The sequence below is a fragment of the Schistocerca nitens genome, chromosome 4 (genome assembly GCF_023898315.1).
Source record: "Schistocerca nitens isolate TAMUIC-IGC-003100 chromosome 4, iqSchNite1.1, whole genome shotgun sequence".
NCBI classification, from domain to species: Eukaryota; Metazoa; Arthropoda; class Insecta; order Orthoptera; family Acrididae; genus Schistocerca; species Schistocerca nitens.
Window position 1 is genome coordinate 883,025,796 of NC_064617.1, and position 20,261 is coordinate 883,046,056.

Sequence of the window (20,261 nt, forward strand, 5' to 3'; positions counted from 1 at the left end):
CAGTACCAATTCTTTGGTTTCAGCTGGTGCTCAGAGTAATCACCATTCAAAATAATGTCAGTCATGTCACCCGTATTTCTGTTGACCTGTTTGTTTAAGGCGAAAATTCATGTTTAGATATGAAATGTGTGCTGACTCTAAAATAATTCAGTATGTTCATTGTACTAAAGTAATTTGAAGAATAATAATTTATTTCCAGTATGTTGGCTCTTCTGTTCGATTAATTTCCTGAGTATAGAGGGCAGTAGTTGGCAACGGCATAGAATTGTTTTTGTGCTTGTGTATTTATTGTGGATATTAGTGATAAAACAGCTTTGTAGTTTCGAAGTGGATAATCGTTCGTAATTTTTTTCTGGATTTACACCTGAAAGTCGACAAGCGTGGAGTTGCCATACTGACATCGTAGGTATGAATTCCAATTTACCGCTTGTTATTTCATAGCTAATAAAAAATGAACGTCTGGAAGTTTGTTGCGACATTTAATCTACTCCCGTTTTAAGAAACTGGTCATGAGTCTTTTTTTGCCAGTTTTCCTAATTAATTACTATAATTATTGGATTAATTTCTCAAATTTATGAATGTTATACTTTTTGAAGGCAGATTAACTAATTTGTTCGTTGTTAAAATACAGCTAGTGAATGCTTGTTTACAAATTGCTTTCACTCAGTATGTGTCAGTAAACAATAGTAATATGCAGTTGTTCGTCATTTAATAAAGTAAAAAGATTATATGTTGAATAAGACTGCACAATATACTCATCGATTCGGTATATTTAATACACTGGGCGTTTTTAGAGAGGCGTTGTAAACAGGTGGCATCGTTCGCCGTGAAATCTGTCGTACACTTAGCGGATAGAAGCTGCAGATTGGTATTTGAAATGACACGGAATTTACACGGAAGCATTAAACGTTATCCATTTGTGACATTAGATTAGCCTATTAAACCTTTGTCTCTGTTGTAGTTTGCGTATGTTGAGAAGCTAAGAGAGATATTGACTATCCCTCAATTGAAATATTAATGGGCGCGGTCTTCTACTCTAAACGTTTAAATTCCAGGGCTTCCGTCATACGTTAGACTAATCAGCTGTTTTTATAAATCATACCATCATTCGAAATCGCTACTACAGCACAAATGTGAATGTTTGGAAAACATTGGGTAACAATGCTTAACAAAAGAGATATCATTGTTTAATTTTTATAGAAAGAAGAATACTTCCAAGCGATGCTGTATATGGATAGGGTAAAACATTGCTGCCGTTTTTCATTCTGGATTGACAATCAGTGTAGTTAATGTGCAAAAGGTTATGTAGTCATGTGCTAGTGGGTATTCTTTATTGCCTTCGTGTATTACCAAAATAGGCTATATTAAATGTTCAGTGTCACAAAAATGGGCTTCTTGGATGTGGTGTTTGAAATATGAAGGCATGATAAGTGCTAAACATAAATATATGTAAAGATAAGAATTCTTGTGCTGCCAGAAAACGATTTAATCACTGCATTACAATAGTTATTGTAAGTATGATATGTAACTTCGGTAACCATAGAAATTAAATTATTTGGAATAGTTTGAATGCGTCTTTCAGGTTCCATATTGCTTAAAAATTAGTATTAAACTCATAATGTTTGTCAGACAATATGCCACCATGGGCCTTATTGTTGACTGGAAGCACATTTCTGGTATAAGCCTCTATTGTGGCGTACTAAACTGGTTACAACAGTTAATTAAAAGATTTTGTCGTAGTATAGGTTAGACAGTGTGAGTGGTGATTCAGCTGAAACCAGGAAAATTGTTATTTATTTCTATGTATTGCTGTGATAAGTCATATAACGTGGCTCTATAAGACCAACAATATATTTAGAATAAAATTATTGGTTTTGTATTTGTCTTCTGAAAGAAAGATCTATATACCACTTCTGTAAAAGAAAGAACGTCTCTGCACTGATACAGTTGTGCCAAGATCCATTGAATTAACCCGTAAGGAAATGTAACAACTGTAGAAGAATCCATAATTTATAAGTATTGTTGACAGAGTAATTTACAGGTGGTATCCGATTGGAATGAAGAACATTTATTGAACACATTGTTGTTGTTTTCTATCCGAAGTTTGATTTGCTGCAAATCTCTGCAATAGCCTATCCTGTCCAAGCCTCTTCATCTCCTAAAAACTACTGCATCTTACATCCATTTGAACTTCCTTAATGTATTCATCCCTTGGTTTACCCATAGAATTTTTATGCCCCACACTACACTGCAGTACCAAACTAATCATTCCTTGATGCCTCAGAGATTTTTAAATTGCTTTCATTTTACCATCACAAATTTCAGGCCTGAGCCCATTGTCAGATGGTAGTTTTGACTTCTTTGGAAGTTTTATATCTGCAGGCCTATCTTCCTGAAAGTCTTCCTTTACATATTAAAAGATAGAAATTTGATTTTATTTTACAACCCATACTGATCAATGAACTGTACTACAGACAAGATTGCAAATACATTTGTTTCCATTGGCTGCTAATTTGATGTACTGTAGCCAGTCTGCACTTCATAACCTCTTTACTTCAACCATTATCAGTTACTTTCTTGCCCAAATAGCAAACCTCATCTGCTGCGATTAGTATCTGATTCCCAAATCTAATTCGCTCAGCACTGACTGATTTAATTCTACTACATTCTATTATGCCCTTTTTTTACATTTAATTATGCTCATCTTATAATCTTTCTTGAAGACACTATCCGTTCTGTTCAACTGCTCTTCCTGGTTCTTTGCAGTCTCTGTCAGAATTAGTGTCATCAGTGAAATCTCAAAAGTTTTTATTTCTTGTCCCTGAACTTTAATTCCTTGCCCAAATTGTTTTTTAATTCCCTCATTGCATTCTCAATGTACAAATTGAATATTATCAAGGATAGGTTACAACCCTTTCTCGCTCACTTCTCTACTACTGCTTCACTTTAATGTCCTTAATCTCATGTAACTGCAGTCATGTTTTTGTAAAAACTGTAGGCCTATATAACTGTTCACTACATGCATTTTAACAATGGAAAAACTGCAATACGAACTATTGCATGGTATATTACATGGAGTAAAGACATAGTTGCACCACAGCAACACAAAAGGTACTTGAGTAAGCAAGGCATTTATTCTAATCTCTGTTTCTTACTCTGCCAGGCCATCACTGTTCTGTGCGATCTAAACAGATAATCGCATGTCGATTTTCAATTTCATGATAGGGTACATTCTTAATATTTTCACCGAGCAAGGTGGCACAGTGGATACTGGACTTGCATTCGGCAGGATGATGGTTCAAACCTGTGTCCGGCCATCCTGATTTAGGTTTTCCGTGATTTCTCTAAGTTACTTCAGGCAAATGCCAGAATGGTTCCTTTGAAGGGCATTGCAGATTTCTTCCCCACCCTTCCCTAATCTGATGGGACTGATGAACTTGCTATTTGGTTCCCTCCTCCAAATCAATCGATCTTAATATTTTCTTGTTCTGAACTCATATCGTAAGTGTAGATATCTGACTACACTCTTTCATGCTGGATCAGTTGAGAATTTGCTCCGTGTAGTGTATCTGCTCTACCCACAAACAATCTTCTTTGCAGTTCCTAGTAATTTAGATAGGTAAACAGTAACTTCATGAAAATTTTTCAGTTTGAATCTTGCTGTAAGTTTGTTCTTCAAAAATCTTCCTTTCACACATTGTTACTGGAAGTTAGCATATCATGTACATAAACAACAACGATTGAATGCCTGAACCTTGATTTTTATAATAGACACAAGGGTCAGCCATTGACCTTTTGAAGTTTGTGTCTAATTTCGGCAATACTGAAAATCCGAGTTCTCTCGTGTGCTTTAACCTGTGAAGGCAGACACTCATTTCTCCAGAATACACAGTATGACGAACATAGTGTTACCAAATACGCCCGAAACAAAGATATAAACGACGCAATATTATTTCACCCCGGCAATAAAGTGAATGTAACGTAACGATTGCGGGAAGTTGGAGTTTTAGGGTGACGACTAGCGAAATAAACAACACTTAAGAATCATGCCACATTTCCAAAACAAACAAAAGCAAATAAACCGAAAAATACAAAAAAACATCAAACAACTGGAATCGAATACTTAATTTGATCAACGAAGACATCGAATACCAAGAACCGACAGTTAGCTGTCAGTTGCCAAGACAAACTACAAGATCTTTAAAAAATAAAAAATAAAAAAACTGCTTCGACATAAATTTAGATACCCACATCTACAAGAAAATTACAAATATAAAAAACACGCTACACTTCGTGCAGTAAAGACTAAAAAACATAAAAACGTACTTACCACCAAAAGTCAGCAGACAAATCTTGGCTGGCACATCTCTCTCTCTCTCTCTCTCTCTCTCTCTCTCTCTCTCACACACACACACACACACACACACACACACACACCAAATAAAACCAGAAACAACCATTATTGAAACCTACCATTTCTTACACTCGTCCCTGGTTTGAGAAGTGGAGATTTCCCTCCGTTTCATAAATTCCGCGCACTGCTGACACTTCTCAAATTCCGCCAAGAGGCCATGTAACTGGATAAACCTAATTGTAGACGCCATAGCAGCAACCAACGAACAACTATCAAATTTCCTTGCAAGGACGTGCCGACGTAGTACTAAAAAAAAACACAAAAAATAACTTGCAAACCATCAACAACACGACGAATAAACAATCTGAAAACCAAAAGCAAATTAGTTGCTAGTAACTAAAATAACATTCAAAAATCTGGTAACACACAGCCTTAAGTTCAGTGTCGCACGACCATCCCTCACAAACAATTTAGAAGCATAAACATCCGACACTTTCTAATGTGTCAACGCTTAGTCCAAGACGCCCTCTGGAAACACAGTCCACTTCAAACACTTGGACCGAGCGAGGTGGCGCAGTGGTTGGCATAGTGGACTCGCATTTGCGAGGACGACTCCTCAAAACCGCGTCCGGCCATCCTGATTTAATTTTTCCCTGATTTCCCTACAACGTTTCCGACAAATTCCGGGATGGTTCCTTTGGAAGGGCACGGGCCGACTTCCTTCCCTAGTCAGACGGGACCGAAAACCTCGCTGTTTGGTCCCCTCCCCCAAATCAACCAACCAAACACTTCGTGTCTCAGTGACATTGTATAACACAACACAGTTGTCGCGGGTCAAAGCAGACAAATGGAATAAGACCTTTCGATTGACCCTCAATTTCATATTCCAGCAGCAGCCACTTTGGTTAAATCCATACACTGCCTTTTTATAGTTTTTTTGATACCAGTATCTTTCCATGCCTTCATACCTGGATCGACTCGACTGCTGGAACTGTTACACAAATCTCTTCTAGTAAATCTCCTTGCAAAAAAGCCATGACGCCCCCAGGTGATAAACGTCAAGATCATGTTTAGTAGCCACACGACATAAATACCTGAATGAGTTAGGGCTATATTTTATAACTGGTGCATATTTTTCGTCATGGATCAGGCCTTGCTTCCGAGTACAACGTTTTATTACTAGCATTTATTGACTTCTTATCTGAAGGTAAAACGGCAGACTCCCATATGTCGTTATCTTTGTGAGATTTTAACACTTCTTGTGTTGCCTTCATTCAGTTTCCATCGGTGCCTGCCATTACTTTTTCCAGTGACAGAGGGTCAGAGTCAGTTGACTGTTAAGAGTGATATGCTACGAAGTTATGAAGCTTCTTTTGCTGTAGAATTCTTGATGACTTTCGTATTTGCTCAAGTTGTTGCAGTTGCTCGTTATCATTATTTGCTTTCCTGTACTTGATTCCTCATTGCAGCTAGTACTCATCATCATACGATAATCTCATGTTCCGGTCCAATTTCTTCTAGTTCACTCTTTTATTTATAACGGGCATTGAAATGAAGTCCGATCACTATTGTAAAGTAACGGTAACGAAAAAATGGTTCAAATGGCTCTGAGCACTATGGGACTTAACTTCTGAGGTCATCAGTCCCCTAGAACTTAGAACTACTTACCTAGGAAGGACATCACACACATCCATGTCCGAGGCAGGATTCGAACCTGCGACCGTAGCGGTCGCGCAGTTCCAGACTGTAGCGCCTAGAACCGCTCGGCCACCACGGCCGGCAGTAACGGTAACGATTTTGTTGTTGTTGTTGTTGTTGTTGTGGTCTTCAGTCCCGAGACTGCCCTCTAATACTAAATTGGTGATCCCTTGATGCCTCAGAATATGCCCTTCCAACCGATCCCTTCTTCTAGTCAAATTGTGCCACAAATTTCTCCTCTCTCTCCAATTATATTCAATACCTCCTCATTAGTAATGTGATCTACCCATCTAATCTTCAGCCTTCTTCTATAGCACCACATTTCGAAAGCTTCTATTCTCTTCTTGTCCAAACTATTTATCGTCCACGTTTCACTTCCATACATGACTACACTCCATACAAATACTTTCAGAAACGACTTCCTGACACTTAAATCTATACTCGATGTTAAAAATTTTTCTGCTTCAGAGACTCTTTCCTTGCCGTTGCCAGTCTACATTTTATATCCTCTCTACTTCGACCATCATCAGTTATTTTGCTCCCCAAATAGCAAAACTCATTTACTACTTTAAGCGTCTCATTTCCTAATCTAAATCGCGCAGCATCACCCGATTTAATTCAACCACATTCCATTATCTTTGTTTTGCTTTTGTTGATGTTCATCTTATATCCTCCTTTCAAGACACAGTCCATTCCATTCAGCTGCTCTTCCAAGTCCTTTGCTGTCTCTGACAGAATTACAGTGTCATCGGCGAACCTCATAGTTTTTATTTCTTCTCCATGGATTTTAATACCTACTACGAATTTTTCTTTTGTTTCCTTTACTGCTTGCTCAATATACAGATTGAATAACATCGGGAAGAGGCTACAACCATGTCTCACTCCCTTCCCAACCACTGCTTCCCTTTCCTGCCCCTCGACTCTTTATAACTGCCATCTGGTTTCTGTACAAGTCGTAAATAGCCTTTCGCTCCCTGTATTTTACCCCTGTCGCCTTCAGAATTCGAAAAGAGAGTATTCCAGTCAACATTGTCAAAACTTTTTCTAAGTCTACAAATGCTAGAAACGTAGGTTTGCCTTACCTTACTCAAAAATGTAGTTGTACACAGTAAACATACCGGCACTCAAAAATAGTCGACAAAACTGTTGGCACATTTGTCCCATAGCAATACTAGCCAGACGATTCCATCCTTGAAGAAGCTAGTAGGCTGCTGTCGATCCAGGCCTAGACCCAGTCACACACTTCGTCGTCCGTTGCGAATCGATACCCGTGAATAGGTTTAGAGGTCCAAACACATGAAAGTCACACGGTGAAAGGTCGGGACTGTACGATGGATGTTACAGCGTTTCCCACCGGAACTACTGCAATACCGTCATCGCCGCATCGGCTGTTTGTGGGCGGGCATTATCATGCAGGAGGATTACGGCTTCGGACAACATGCCTTGGTGGTTCCCCGTTCCAGGAACTCGACAAGCAGTGGGCCCTTGTGGTCAAAAAAGGACATCGTGACCTTACCAGAACTGGTGTGCACAGCCTTTAATTTATTTGGGGGTAGTGAAGTCGCATGTTTCCACTGGTTCCTCTGACGCTTGCTTTTCCGGTTCAAAGTGGTGACACCATGTTTCTTCACCTGTGACAATACGCGACAGAAAGCCGTATTCCTCATTATGATAACGTTGCAGATACTCAAAGACAGCGCCATTCGAGTATTGCAAGGTTCGGCGGTCAGTTGGTGGGGAACCCACTGCGCACAGCTTTTTCGGAATTTCAAGTGTTGATGCATTATGGTGTGGGCGGTGCCTACGCTAATACCGAGTAACCGATGGATCTCGTCCACGGTGATTCTGCGGTTGCACAATACTAAAGCATTCACTTCCGCAACCATTTCCGGTGTGATGTCACGATGAGCCTGTCCAGGACGAGCATCGTCTTCCAGTGACGCGCCCCTCAGGGAATCGTTTGCGCCATTCCACAACACTTGAACGGCTTAGACTGTACTCATCGTACACACCCTTCATCCGTCGATACACTTCACGGCCTCCAATTCCCTCCGCCGCCAAAAATCCAATCACTCCTCGTTCCTGCTTACTCGCTTGCATGTTCGGTAGTGGACGATAACTTGTGTGACACCTTCTCTTCGGCGTGAAACCACACTGGCGCTTTACAACATCAAACGGTGCGCACGCGTCAGTCTGTCTACCAATAGATGGCGCCACCACACCCGCAGTTACGTGGTGCCACCTTAGGTGTAAGGCAAAGGTAGACGTACTTACCAGGTTTCGTTTGAATGTACCTCATAGTTCTGCTCCTGTTCTGTCAGTGGGATAAACAATTGACTTAGTTTCTGTGACTCGGTTTCTAATTTATACTGGAGATATCGAAGATTTGATTCTTGCCTGTCCAAGCTTTTTCAGGAGTCTTGTGTTTTAGTGCCGTAGTCCCGATCACCTAAGTGAAGTAACGTCGGGCCCAGATTCAACTTGTACGGCTGACGGCCTGGTTACATCGGCTACCGTTGGCACCGTGGCGTCCAGTTGAAAGATTTGCACCCAGCGGTGTTACATACATTATTATCATCATCATCACTGTTGTTTTAGACAGGTTTTTTAATCGACTTGTGCCATTGCAGACCGATTTTGTGTTAAAACTCACTATTTGCGGAAAATTTTAACGTAAAAGACTTTTAACTATCAAAAGGCAAAAAAGGCATCATGGATGTCCAGCTTAATACCAATATTTTAGGAAGCTAACAAATAATAACGTATAATAGACACCTTTTTCATATTATCTTATTACAAATATCATTTTATTTGTTTTAAAGTACTTATTAACTGGGTAATTTGTATACCGGCTTGTCACAGATAATAACCGTGACCACTGCGGTAGTCCATTATCTCTGGCCTTTGGGCGAGCTGACTTTTCTAAATGAATATACTTTCCGAAACAAGAAATTTTTTTGTCATCGTCGCCTTTAATTGTGATTTACTTATTGTTACCACGGCCTAATGTGCTCAAATAACGTACAAAGTGTAATGAAAATCTCAAAATATAATTAGAGGTTATTGTGGACTCAGTGATAGGCTATACTAGGTAAAAAGCGACACTTCGTTCTAAGCTATACAGATCGCATTTATTTATGTTTTTGTATTTTATATTCGTAATTCTCATTAATCTTCTCTTCGCCGGGCAGAGTGGCCGAGCGGTTCTAGGCGCTTCAGTCTGGAACCGCGCAGGTTCGAATCCTGCCTCGGGCATGGATGTGTGTGATGTCCTTAGGTTAGTTAGGTTTAAGTAGTTCTAAGTTCTAGGGGACTGATGACCTCAGATGTTAAGTCCCATAGTGCTCAGAGCCATTTGAACCAATCTTCTCTTCAACAACAGACAAATGCAGATATTACTGTCGAAAGTTAGAAATTACAAGCAGTTAATGAGAGTTAAATATTTTTCTCTCTTCATTCACATAACTACATATATCCCAACGATTACACTTATTTCTATTACTCTCATTATTTAACTCTATAAAAGTGCGAAAATTTCGCGCTGGTTGCCTCGTTATTATTACAGATTATTGTTATTATTATTGTTTGGAAATTTTGTTTCGGAGAGCAGACTTCTTGCGTTTTCGCCTGTTGTATTAAAACGCTTAGCCGCTGAGTTTCGTTCTCGCCTGACAACGTTTATCAGATTATCATCCTCACATTCTCTCCATTATTGGTGCATGGAGTGCAGATCCTTTTTCCCACGTTCCCTTCAGTTCGGTTTTTAAAGTCTCGAGTCAGCTGTGGTACTTGATTTTTATCCCGAAAGTGTATATAAAAAGTTTCCTGGAATAGTCGTCAGTTAAAGTAGGAAATTATATGGCTCCTCCAGTTGACGTAGTTTGCGTCTGACCACACAAGTCTGAGTGTAATGGCTCGATAATTTCTGTGGCAAGTATTACTTGCTCTCTCACACGAAATGCCACTAGCTGGACCTATGCGTAGTGCATGCATCTCTTTAGACTGCAGATAACCTAGTCCTTTATTTCACAAATCTGCAGTGTTTGACTGCACTATTGATTTTGTTTCAAAATTCCGATCGTATGGTGAGTCTAGCCGGTACATTCCATTTGTTAATGACGCACTAGTAACTACATTTTTGGATTTGTCGTTAATACGACAGCCTTCCCTTTAGAATAGAATCTAATGGGCTTTTTGTATTACTTACATCCTTCCCGCTTGTTTTCAAACTTAGTTCAACCTGTTCACGTGAGTGGCGCCGTCACAGCATGTCTTTAAGATGGCTGCTACACTTGACGTTCGTCAGAAGCAACGTGCTGTCATAGAATTGCTGTGCTGTGAAAACGAGACAGTGGGAAACATCCACAAGAGGTTGAAAAAGGTGTATGGAGATGCTGCTGTCGATCGCAGTACAGTTAGTCGGTGGGCAAGCAGGTTACGTGATGAAAGCAGACACGGCAATATTGAGGATTGTCCTCGCAGCGGCAGGCCTCGTACTGCACACACTCCAGACAATGTGCAGAGAGTTAACGAATTGTTAACTGCTGACAGACGCATCACAGTGAACCAATTGTCACACTACGTTGGGATAGGGGAAGAAAGTGTTTGCAGAATACTGAAAGTGTTGGCGTTAAAAAAGGTTTGTGCCAGTTGGGTTCCCGGGATGTTGACAGAGGCTCACAAAGAAACAAGAAAAACGGTATGCAGCCCACTTTTGGAACAGTACGAGAATGGTGGAGATGAATTTCTTGGAATAATTGTGACAGGTGATGGAACATGGGTCCATCAGTTTTCACCAGAGACTAAGAGGGAATCAATGGAGTGGCATCATGCAAATTCACCCTAGAAAAAAAAACTCAAAACCACACCTTCTGCTGGAAAAGTTATGGCTACGGTGTTTTTCGATTCCGAAGGACTCTTGCTAGTGGACATCATGCCAAGTGGAACCACCATAAATTCTGATGCATATGTGACGACACTGAAGATTCAAACTCGACTGAGTCGTGTTCAACCACATCGGCAAAAGCAGGATGTTTTGCTGTTGCACGACAATGCACGGCCACATGTCAATGAAAAAACCATGGAAGCGATCACAAAACTCGGATGGACAACACTGAAACATCCGCCTTACAGTCCTGACCTGGCTCCATGTGACTATCATCTCTTTAGGAAACTGAAAGACTCTCTTCGTGGTACAAGGTTTGAAGATGGTGACTCCCTTGTGCACGCTGCCAAACAGTGGCTCCAACAGCTTGGTCCAGAATTTTACCGTGCGGGTATACAGGCGCTGGTTCCAAGATGACGTAAGGCAGTTGAGAGGGATGGAAATTATGTGGAGAAAAGAAAATATTGTTCCTAAAGGATGTATCTACACACTGTAAAACTTTCAAACATGTAGAATAAAAGATGGATTAAAAAAAAATAGTGTGCATTTCTTTTGGAGTGAGCCTTGTAGATTTGTGCTTAGTTAAGGTACATGCAGAATATCCTCTACTTCAGTTGTAGCTTTGTTGTTGCCCGTAAGCACATCTGTATATGATGATTCTATCCATTTTACAGGTAAGTTGTCATTTGCTGTTATAACTTGCGAGTGTATCACTGTTTCAACATTATTTCGTCACATGGATATCACGATGTACGCTGACGCGCCTCAGTCAACGTATCATTAAGGCCGTTTATTTTTAGCTGCAGCTACGTTTTTCCCATCAGTTTTTCTCTTGTTGTTTCAATTTTTTGCCAGATGCTCGTACTTGTTCCAGTTTATTTGAACGTAACACGTCATTCTTTTCAGAGCAGCGTCGCTAGTCGATGGTTTACTACACGCGCCGTCGTTTGTAGCTTACACAAATGTTGCTGTTTTATAGTCTCTCGTGGTTAGCAAGTTTTGAATTTTCCAAACTCAGAATAATAGGTTTATTCGTCTGGTAGTCTGGGTAGTAGGACGCATCGAATAAATTTTTCTTTAACTTCAGAACTCGAGTCATTTAATGTTTGTGACGTGTAAATGATCTTTGACACATATTCTTCCACGGACGAATAATTTTGAAGTCGGGTTGTCATCAGTGTCCTTAGCAATCCTATTCGTCGAGAGGCCAAACAATGTCTTCGTACAATTGGATTAAATTTTTCCACGCTTCTTTAGCAGTAGAAGTATTTTGCAAATGAATGTATATCTATGGATGTACAGAAACTATAATTTTGGCGCCTGTTGTTGTGCTCACATTTTTTACAGCGGATATTTTTCCATTGACGCAATCCCAAAATTGTTCGCGTTCTAGATACCCTCCCATAACGAACAGCCACGTAATGTAATTGTCTCTTGCCATCGGTTTCTTTCTTTCCTTTTTTCCTGGAGGCAGCGAATTGTCATTTAGAGAAACCATTGTATGAGCAGGTACGTCTTTCCAGATTCCCGCTCGCTGCTGCGATTTTCCGCTAGCCGGTTTTTAGAATATTGCGCCGAAACACGTAATTGAACTGTGTAGGTTGTATCAGTTGAAGATCATGTCCACAGTATTCCATAGAAAGACGAGATACCAAACCACTTAGCAGGCACCAAATGCTGCTATTGGATCATTTCAAATCTATCACGTTGCAGTCATTGTAAAGAGTGGGAAAGGGATCATAAATGTCAGAGTACGCAAAGATTGGAATGTTGACACTGACCATTTCTTCACACAAATAAAGACCAGACTACTACCTAATCGAAAGGTACGTCCTACCACAATTCCACCAAGGATTGATCCCCAATTCTTTGCAGAGAATAAAGAATGCTTTAAAACTGACATCATGCAAAAAGAAATGAAATTTTGGAACCAACTGAGGTCCATTGCAAGCGAGGCGACCAATAACCTAGGACAACCTCGAAGGAAGCGATGTCATAGATGGTGGAATTCTGAATGTGACCTTGCAGTTAATGAGCGTGCCACAGCCTGGAGGAAGTGGAACTCTACTAAACGACAAGAGGACTGGAAATAATTTCACAGTGGTTCGGAAACTGACAAGCAAGGCTCTGTACTTAGCAGATCTTCAATATGAAAACCATTCTCCAATTAAAACAAAAAAGGAGTACTAACATCATCCTGGTTTCCGTTGATTTTACGAAAGCTTATGTTTCCATTGACTGTCAAACACTCTTCTTAGTACCCCAAGAACGAGGTGTGGATTACAACACACACATCCTCATCAAACAGACTCTCGCGGATACAACCTCCAAGGTGAAGTTCAGAGGAGAACTATCTCCGAGTTTCAACATCAAAACTGGAGTACGACAGTGTGATGGTCAGTCACCCATTCTGTTTAATCTGGTGCTTGATAAAGTCATCAAAACCTGGGAATGTATGCTGTGGAATCTAGGAATCAAACCAGTTACCATTAGAGCAGGGACTTGAAGAATTAAGATAAGATGCCGTGCTTTCACTTATGACATTGCAATCTTAACCAACAACTCTAAGGATGCTGTCATTGCTGTTCAAGCCCTGCATGAGATAATGGTGAAGTCAGGTTACAAATATCATATGACAAGACCAAATACATTGAGAACCGGCACTCCAGTAACACCCCTTTGAAGACTATACATGGAATGATTGGGAGGGTCAGTTGCTTTCGTTATCTTGGTGAATGGGTCCACCCCAATGGTAGAGACGGCACCTCCATCTTAGAAAGTCGTAACAAACTCAACGCAGCATACCACCTGTCCCACAATCTGTACAACAAAAAGTGTATTTCGAAGAATGCTAAGGTCTGTCATTACAGTACTGATGACAGACCACAGCTTCTGTATGCCGCAGAGCCCCTCTTGATGAACAGAAAAGGCACAATGAATGACCTGGAGAAAGCCGAAAGGTGTATTCTGAGAAAAATTCATGGCCCGAGATTGCTCCCAGATGGAACCTACCGATTGAAGTCTAATTTTGAACTGTATCAACAGTTAGAATCAGCCAACACCCGTGTGCGATGTAGGAGGCTCAAGTTCTTTGGGCACCTACAACGAATGAACAACAAAAGTCTTACTGAGAAAATCTTCTCCTTGGTTAAAAGCTACAAGATTGGAAGTCTGTGGCATAATGAAGTACTAAAGGACTTAGATTTGGCTGGGATCTCTGATCTTGAGGTAGAAGATCGTTCCAAATTTTCTGCTATGGTAGAGTCTTGGACCGCACTAACTAGAGTCCCTAAACATTGGAAGCCCCTTCCACAGGAGAGGAAGGAGAAATTATCAGCAGGGCTCGAGGTATTGGGAACGGAAGGGAGCATTGAAGAAGAACTAGTTATAAGCACTCCTTAGTGGGATTAATCAATAATAGTTGCGCCAAAATGCACCCTGAGTCCGCAACCCTTTAGCAGAGTAATTAACAGGCAATAATCAAGGCATAGATTCTAAGCTCTCACTATTGAGAAACCGAATGAGGTAGGATTGTTTTAAACAGACTGGCCTTGTATTCAGAAGGGTGGAGGCACCCTCCAATCTTCATTCAGCTAAGCATGATTTGGATTTCCATGCTTTTCCTACAATACTTCAGCCAAATGCTGGGATCGTGGCTTACCTGTCCCATTTTTGACAAACTAGAGATATTAATATGCTAATGGTTGTACATATGAATTACATTTCTGTTCGTTACTACTACTACTGCTAAATGCACACACACACAGTTGATGGGATTATAGGGGATTATTCTTCAGTATATCATGATTGACATGACGAAGTGTTAATTTCTGCAGAAGGAGCACGGAAGAAGGTATAGATAGAAACACATGGAAATAATTAATGAACACCTGCTTTAGGTTTTGAATGAGATTATCAGACTCTCAAAATAAAGCATATTGTTAGCTTCTTGTGTTAACACATTCAGCAGCAAACATACTCAGTTCAGTGGTTTGTACACTGGACTCGCATTTGGGAGGACAACGGTTCAAACTCACGTCTGGCCATTCTGGTTTAGGTTTTCCATGATTTCCCTGAAATGCCGGGATGGTTCCTTTGAAAGCGCATGGCCGATTCCTTCCCCCATCCTTACCTAATCCTATTGGACCGATGTCCTCGCTTTTTGGTCCGCTCCCCCAAATCAACCAGCCAACCAACATACTCAGTTCCTCACTTTGTAAATACCTCTCAATGTTTTGTACACAAAGCACACTTGACAGTAGATAACAACAGCTCACAAATAGTTATCAAACATATCTTGAGAAAACTTAATACTTCAATTAAGAAATTTCCCCTAAGAGCCTCTGAGCTATTAAAGATGTATCAATTATATATTTTACAAAGCTGATGATATAATTTTGTTTTAAGATGGCGTGATCATTGTTTTTTCTTGTGATTTTTGCCTTAAGTCTAACTTTTGTAGCCTTCACTCTAGCATCAGTATGGGATCGCACTTGTTCTTTGCAATAACAAATATCACTATTTTGTTTTAAAAGGTCAGTTATATTTTTAATGTGTTATATCTGCTGAGCATTATTGCATATAGTTTGGTAAATTGAACCTACTGGTATCAGATGTTAACTTTAACCTGTGATAAAATGATGTTATGATATTTAATGTCCTATTTGTGCAAACAGAATTGAGTGACAGCAATATTAATTTTGATTTTACAGTATTTTTTGTAATATAGATAATTGTGAAATACTGATCTGTAATAGACTAGATTCTATGCACCTAGGAGGTTGAAGTTTGGTTAATGTCTGTTGTTTTTGATGTTGTCATGAGTTAAAAACAAAAGATATCAACAGCTTTAATATTGCCGCAAGCTATGGTGCATGCATAGTGGTTAGTGTCATTGCTTGGTTGATTGCCAGTTGAGACCGAACCACAGCAATTATTTGTTTTTTAGTATTTATGATTTGTGGTGGTTCTTGAAATATCTATATTTGTAAACTTTGTGTATTCTGGAATGTTCGTTGTTTGTATAAGCAGCTGCACTCTGCATCCAGGAGATCAGCTTTGTTCTGGCTGTACATCAGTGTTTTTAGTAAAGATGCTTTCAGTGCTAAGTGTTGTATTTCATGAATTACCTGCTTTTACATTTGAACTTGAGCATGATCTCGATTTGACACTGTTGGAGACGCTGGCTACTTCAAAACATATAAGTCACTGTGGCTCCGCTTAGACAGTGTAAAAGCCTTCGCCAACATGGACAGGAACCAGAATACAAGCAGTACATCGTCCATATGATCTGTATATTCAGGAGTCCATTGGGTTTCAAGCCAGCAGTTAGTCAGCTGCAGATCAGTCATCTATCAGTGTTCTCCAGAGATGCTGGTCAGAAGCCAACAAAATGACTGAAAGGATTCGACCAAGTCACCAAATACAACAGTTGAGATTACGTGATATGCTTGGCAGATGTGTACTTTTACTTGAATGGCACAGCTCAGCAGTGGTTCAAGAACAATGAAGAGAAGCTCAGTGTCTGTGATAAATTCCTTGCTGAACTGAAGAAAACATTTGGTTACAATCAGTGGCAAGTCCACTTGGTAGAAGAACAGTTGACAAACAGAGCTCAACATCATGGGGAAACGACACAGCTACATACAGAATATTTTGGCTGTATGCCATATAGTGAAACCAAATATGACTGAAACAGACAAAATCTCACACATGATGAATGAAGTTGCAGGAAACATGCTTTATGAAGGATGTCATAACAACTGAGCATAGAGTCAATGCAACAGAAAAAAAGATTGGACAAAAGAAGTATGACTGACAACCAAATGTGATCCCTATGGCAGTTGTGAAAGACCACCACTACTTCTCCTTTTTCAAATAGCATGTAGTGAAAGAAGAGATTTGGCATTAGATGGCAACCTGAGCTGTCACCAAGATGTCACGAAATCTCATTGATGTCATCATCAATTGTCAACCCATCTGAGCAAGTGAGATGAACTCCAGACATCACTCGATATGCTGTGTTAAACTGCGAAGTTTCTGTCGATTGCTAAAAGCTGCTCAGGCTTTCAAAAGAAATATACATGCCAGCAATGACCATAAGCATTGTAGGTGGTCAAGAAGGACTTTGGGTCACTATCATTAGCAGCCACAACTCATCCCTAAAGGTATTGTGTAGGGATTACTGAACAAGTCCAGGAATGGCAGATTAGTGTTATCAATCAAGAATCGTGCTCCAGTACCACTACAGACAATGCAGGGGAGGAAGCTACTATCAAATTGCCAATAAACTCTTGCCTGACGAAGGAACAACAACAGCGAGTGATTTAAGTGTCCTGCATCAGTTTTCAGATGCTTTCAAATCCTGTATAAACACCAGGGATCATCCACCAATTAGCTAGCATCATATTGAGTGTCGCTGGTTCAACGATGTATAATCTAGGAGGAAGTGGAGAAGATGTTGCAAGATGACATCATTGAACTTTCAGAGTGTCCTTGATCCTCTACTGTGATCCATTTGAAGAAGGAAGATGGCACATGGCATTTATGCTCGACTATGGACAACTAAACGAATTCGCGAAAAAAGATGTCCATTGCCATATCTGATGACGTCTTAGACTACTTGAAAGGAGCGAAGAAATTCTCAACTATGGACAAGCAGCAGGCTACTGGCAAATCAAAGTTTGTAAGGCTGACCGGGAAAAGACTGTCTTCATGTTTCCTGAGATCCTCATTGTGTTTCAGATTATGCATTTGGACAGCGTAACACTCCAGCTACCTTTGAATGTATCCTGGACAACTTGCTCCAACAAAGTGCTTGTGCTATCAGGACGACATTCCCGATTTTTTGAAGACGTTTGCAGAACATCCAAACCGGCTGTTAGTCATGCTGAAATATATTCAGACTGCAGGCCTCAACCGGAATCCATAAAAGAGCCTCTGCGCCACCCAAGAAACACAAACCTTGAGATACCTAGTGAATCACAGTGGAGTCTGTCCTGATCTAGAGAAAATAAGAGTGTAACAAATATTCCAACTCCCCATCACATTTGTGTTGTGAGAAATTTGTCAGAACGTTCTTGTATTACAATTTGCCTCTATCACTGGCGATTCAAAGAGAACTTGTGTAACAAGAACTACGGCAGGGAGAAACCAAATTTTCATGGAACTCCTTTCCTTGACTCCTTAAGGAGTCGCTAACGTCATCTCTAGTTCTAGCATTGTATGATGAGAATGCTGAGACAGCACTTCACACTGATGGAAGCAGTTATGGAATAGGTGCTGTTCTAGTGCAAATTCAGGAAGGTGGTGAAAAGGTGATAGATTATATTTCCGGAATGAACTGCTTTATAACTGAGAAAGAATGCCTTGCAGTTGTGTGTGCCATCAACAGGTTCTGGATGTATTTATTTGGCAAAGCATTCCTTGTTGTGACAGACAACCATTCTATATGCTGGCTGGCTAGCCTGAAGGATCCGTCGGATTGACAAGATTGGCACTGAGGCTTCAGGAGCACAATGTCGTAGTGGTATCCAAAAGTGCAGGTTAATCCTTTTGCCGAACATAGCACCATGAATGAAATCTCAGTCAGCGCTGCGTGAAAAGATGTTGGAGATGAACAGAGGGAAGATCCAGCACTGCTGAAAACTAAAAGCCTTGAAGGAGGAGAAGCCAACTAAAGGAGAATTATAATTAACTAATGGAGCATTATGTAAAGCAACTACAATCCCATGGGGTGGAAATGGTTTCTCGTTACCACAGCTCGCCCGTGACCAGCTGACCTAATTTCCACGACACTTTAAGATCTGGTCACCTGGGATTCGTAAAGGCTGTAGACAGAATCAGATGCAGGTATCATTGGCCAGTTCTCTACCGATCTATTAGACTCTGTGAGCCATTGTAAGGAATGCTGATGACAGAAGCATGTGCAACAATTATCTCCAGGACATCTGGTACCAATCATGCTTACAACACTGCCATTCCACTGAATTGGAATCAACCTCTTAGTCAACGAATGGGACTCGGTGGATAATAAATGACTAACTGCCTCATCCGCTTTGCTATTACCAAAACTATGCGAGCTGGCAATGGCAAGATTTCTTGATGAAGACGACATATTGATGCACGGAGCACCCTGTGTGATGATCTCTGATTGTAGTAAAGTTTTCCAGTTGAAGTTGGTACCACATTGTGACATCACTCACTGGACGACAACTGCCTACCACCCACATACGAATGGCCTTACACCACACTTTAATAAGATATTGGCAGATAGGTGCTTGCTGTACGTTGATGTTGAACAGAGAGATTGGGATTCAATACTAGCTGTTGTGACGTTTGAATACAGCACAGCAAAGCAAAACAGAACAGGCTTCTCACTGTTATTTCAGCTCCACGGTTGTGAGTCCGAAACGACAATGGATACGCTGTACTTACTTTAACCAAACAGTACTCAAGATGATCACACAAAACATATCATCATCGGGAACGAATAAATGAGGCAACTGGAACCTGGGAACTAGGAAAAAGGCTGAGAGTTTTACAGAAATTTTACTTAAGTGCAACTTTGAGCTGTATCGTATCTATTGCTCGATGGACATCATATACGAGTTAGAGGATTCATCGAGAAGACGAGAATGCAGAGACATGGTATGTGTCCTCCATACAAAGCTCTACTACAGCACTGAGGCCCAGATCATCAGTGGATGGTTAAATGAAAACAAAGACCCACCCAATGATTGCGAATCTTCAACGGGAGGGGCTACCTTCCATGATTATCATAGTGAAGAGAATGTAATAACATGTTCAAACAGCGAAGCTCTGCCAGTGCCGCCTCACTGATGGCCATTGACGTGATCTGGATCCAGTGAGAACATCTGAAACAGCGGGTCGCTATTTCTTCAGGACCAGCTTTGGCGCGTGCAGTGTAGTGTCGCTGGCTGGCGTGCTGCGGGTTGCCAGTCTGAAGCCGATAGCCAGCCATTACGAGGGTGCGCTCTAAAGTAATGCGTCCGAATTTTTTATATGAAAACTCTCAAAGCTTTTTAAGGAAAACGAACTTGATCATTTTAAGTCTATATTCTTTATCTCTACATACGTATTTCTTAACTGTCACCCTGGTGACGAAAACATGTCTGCCAACGAAAGACCAGTTTGTTGATGGCATCACTATAGGATGTTTGACTTTGTTGACAAAGCCACTATCTCACCTCTGCGTGTACCGCTTCTTCACTATCAAATGAAGTCTTCAAAGGTATTCTTTTAAGTTTTGGAAACAGATGAAAATCAGATGGGGCCAAGTCGAGACTGTATGTAGGATGATCG

General features: G+C 40.5%; 1 protein-coding gene across 1 annotated transcript in view; it reads left to right on the forward strand.

The window, feature by feature from the left end:
• The first annotated feature begins 253 nt into the window (after positions 1-253).
• The window catches only part of LOC126253406 (histone deacetylase 5), a 662,028-nt gene continuing 642,020 nt past the window's right edge, over positions 254-20,261 (forward strand). Inside the window, exon 1 of the mRNA XM_049954707.1 lies at positions 254-406. The gene's annotated coding sequence lies outside the window, so the exon portion shown is untranslated. The remainder of the gene's footprint in view (positions 407-20,261) is intronic.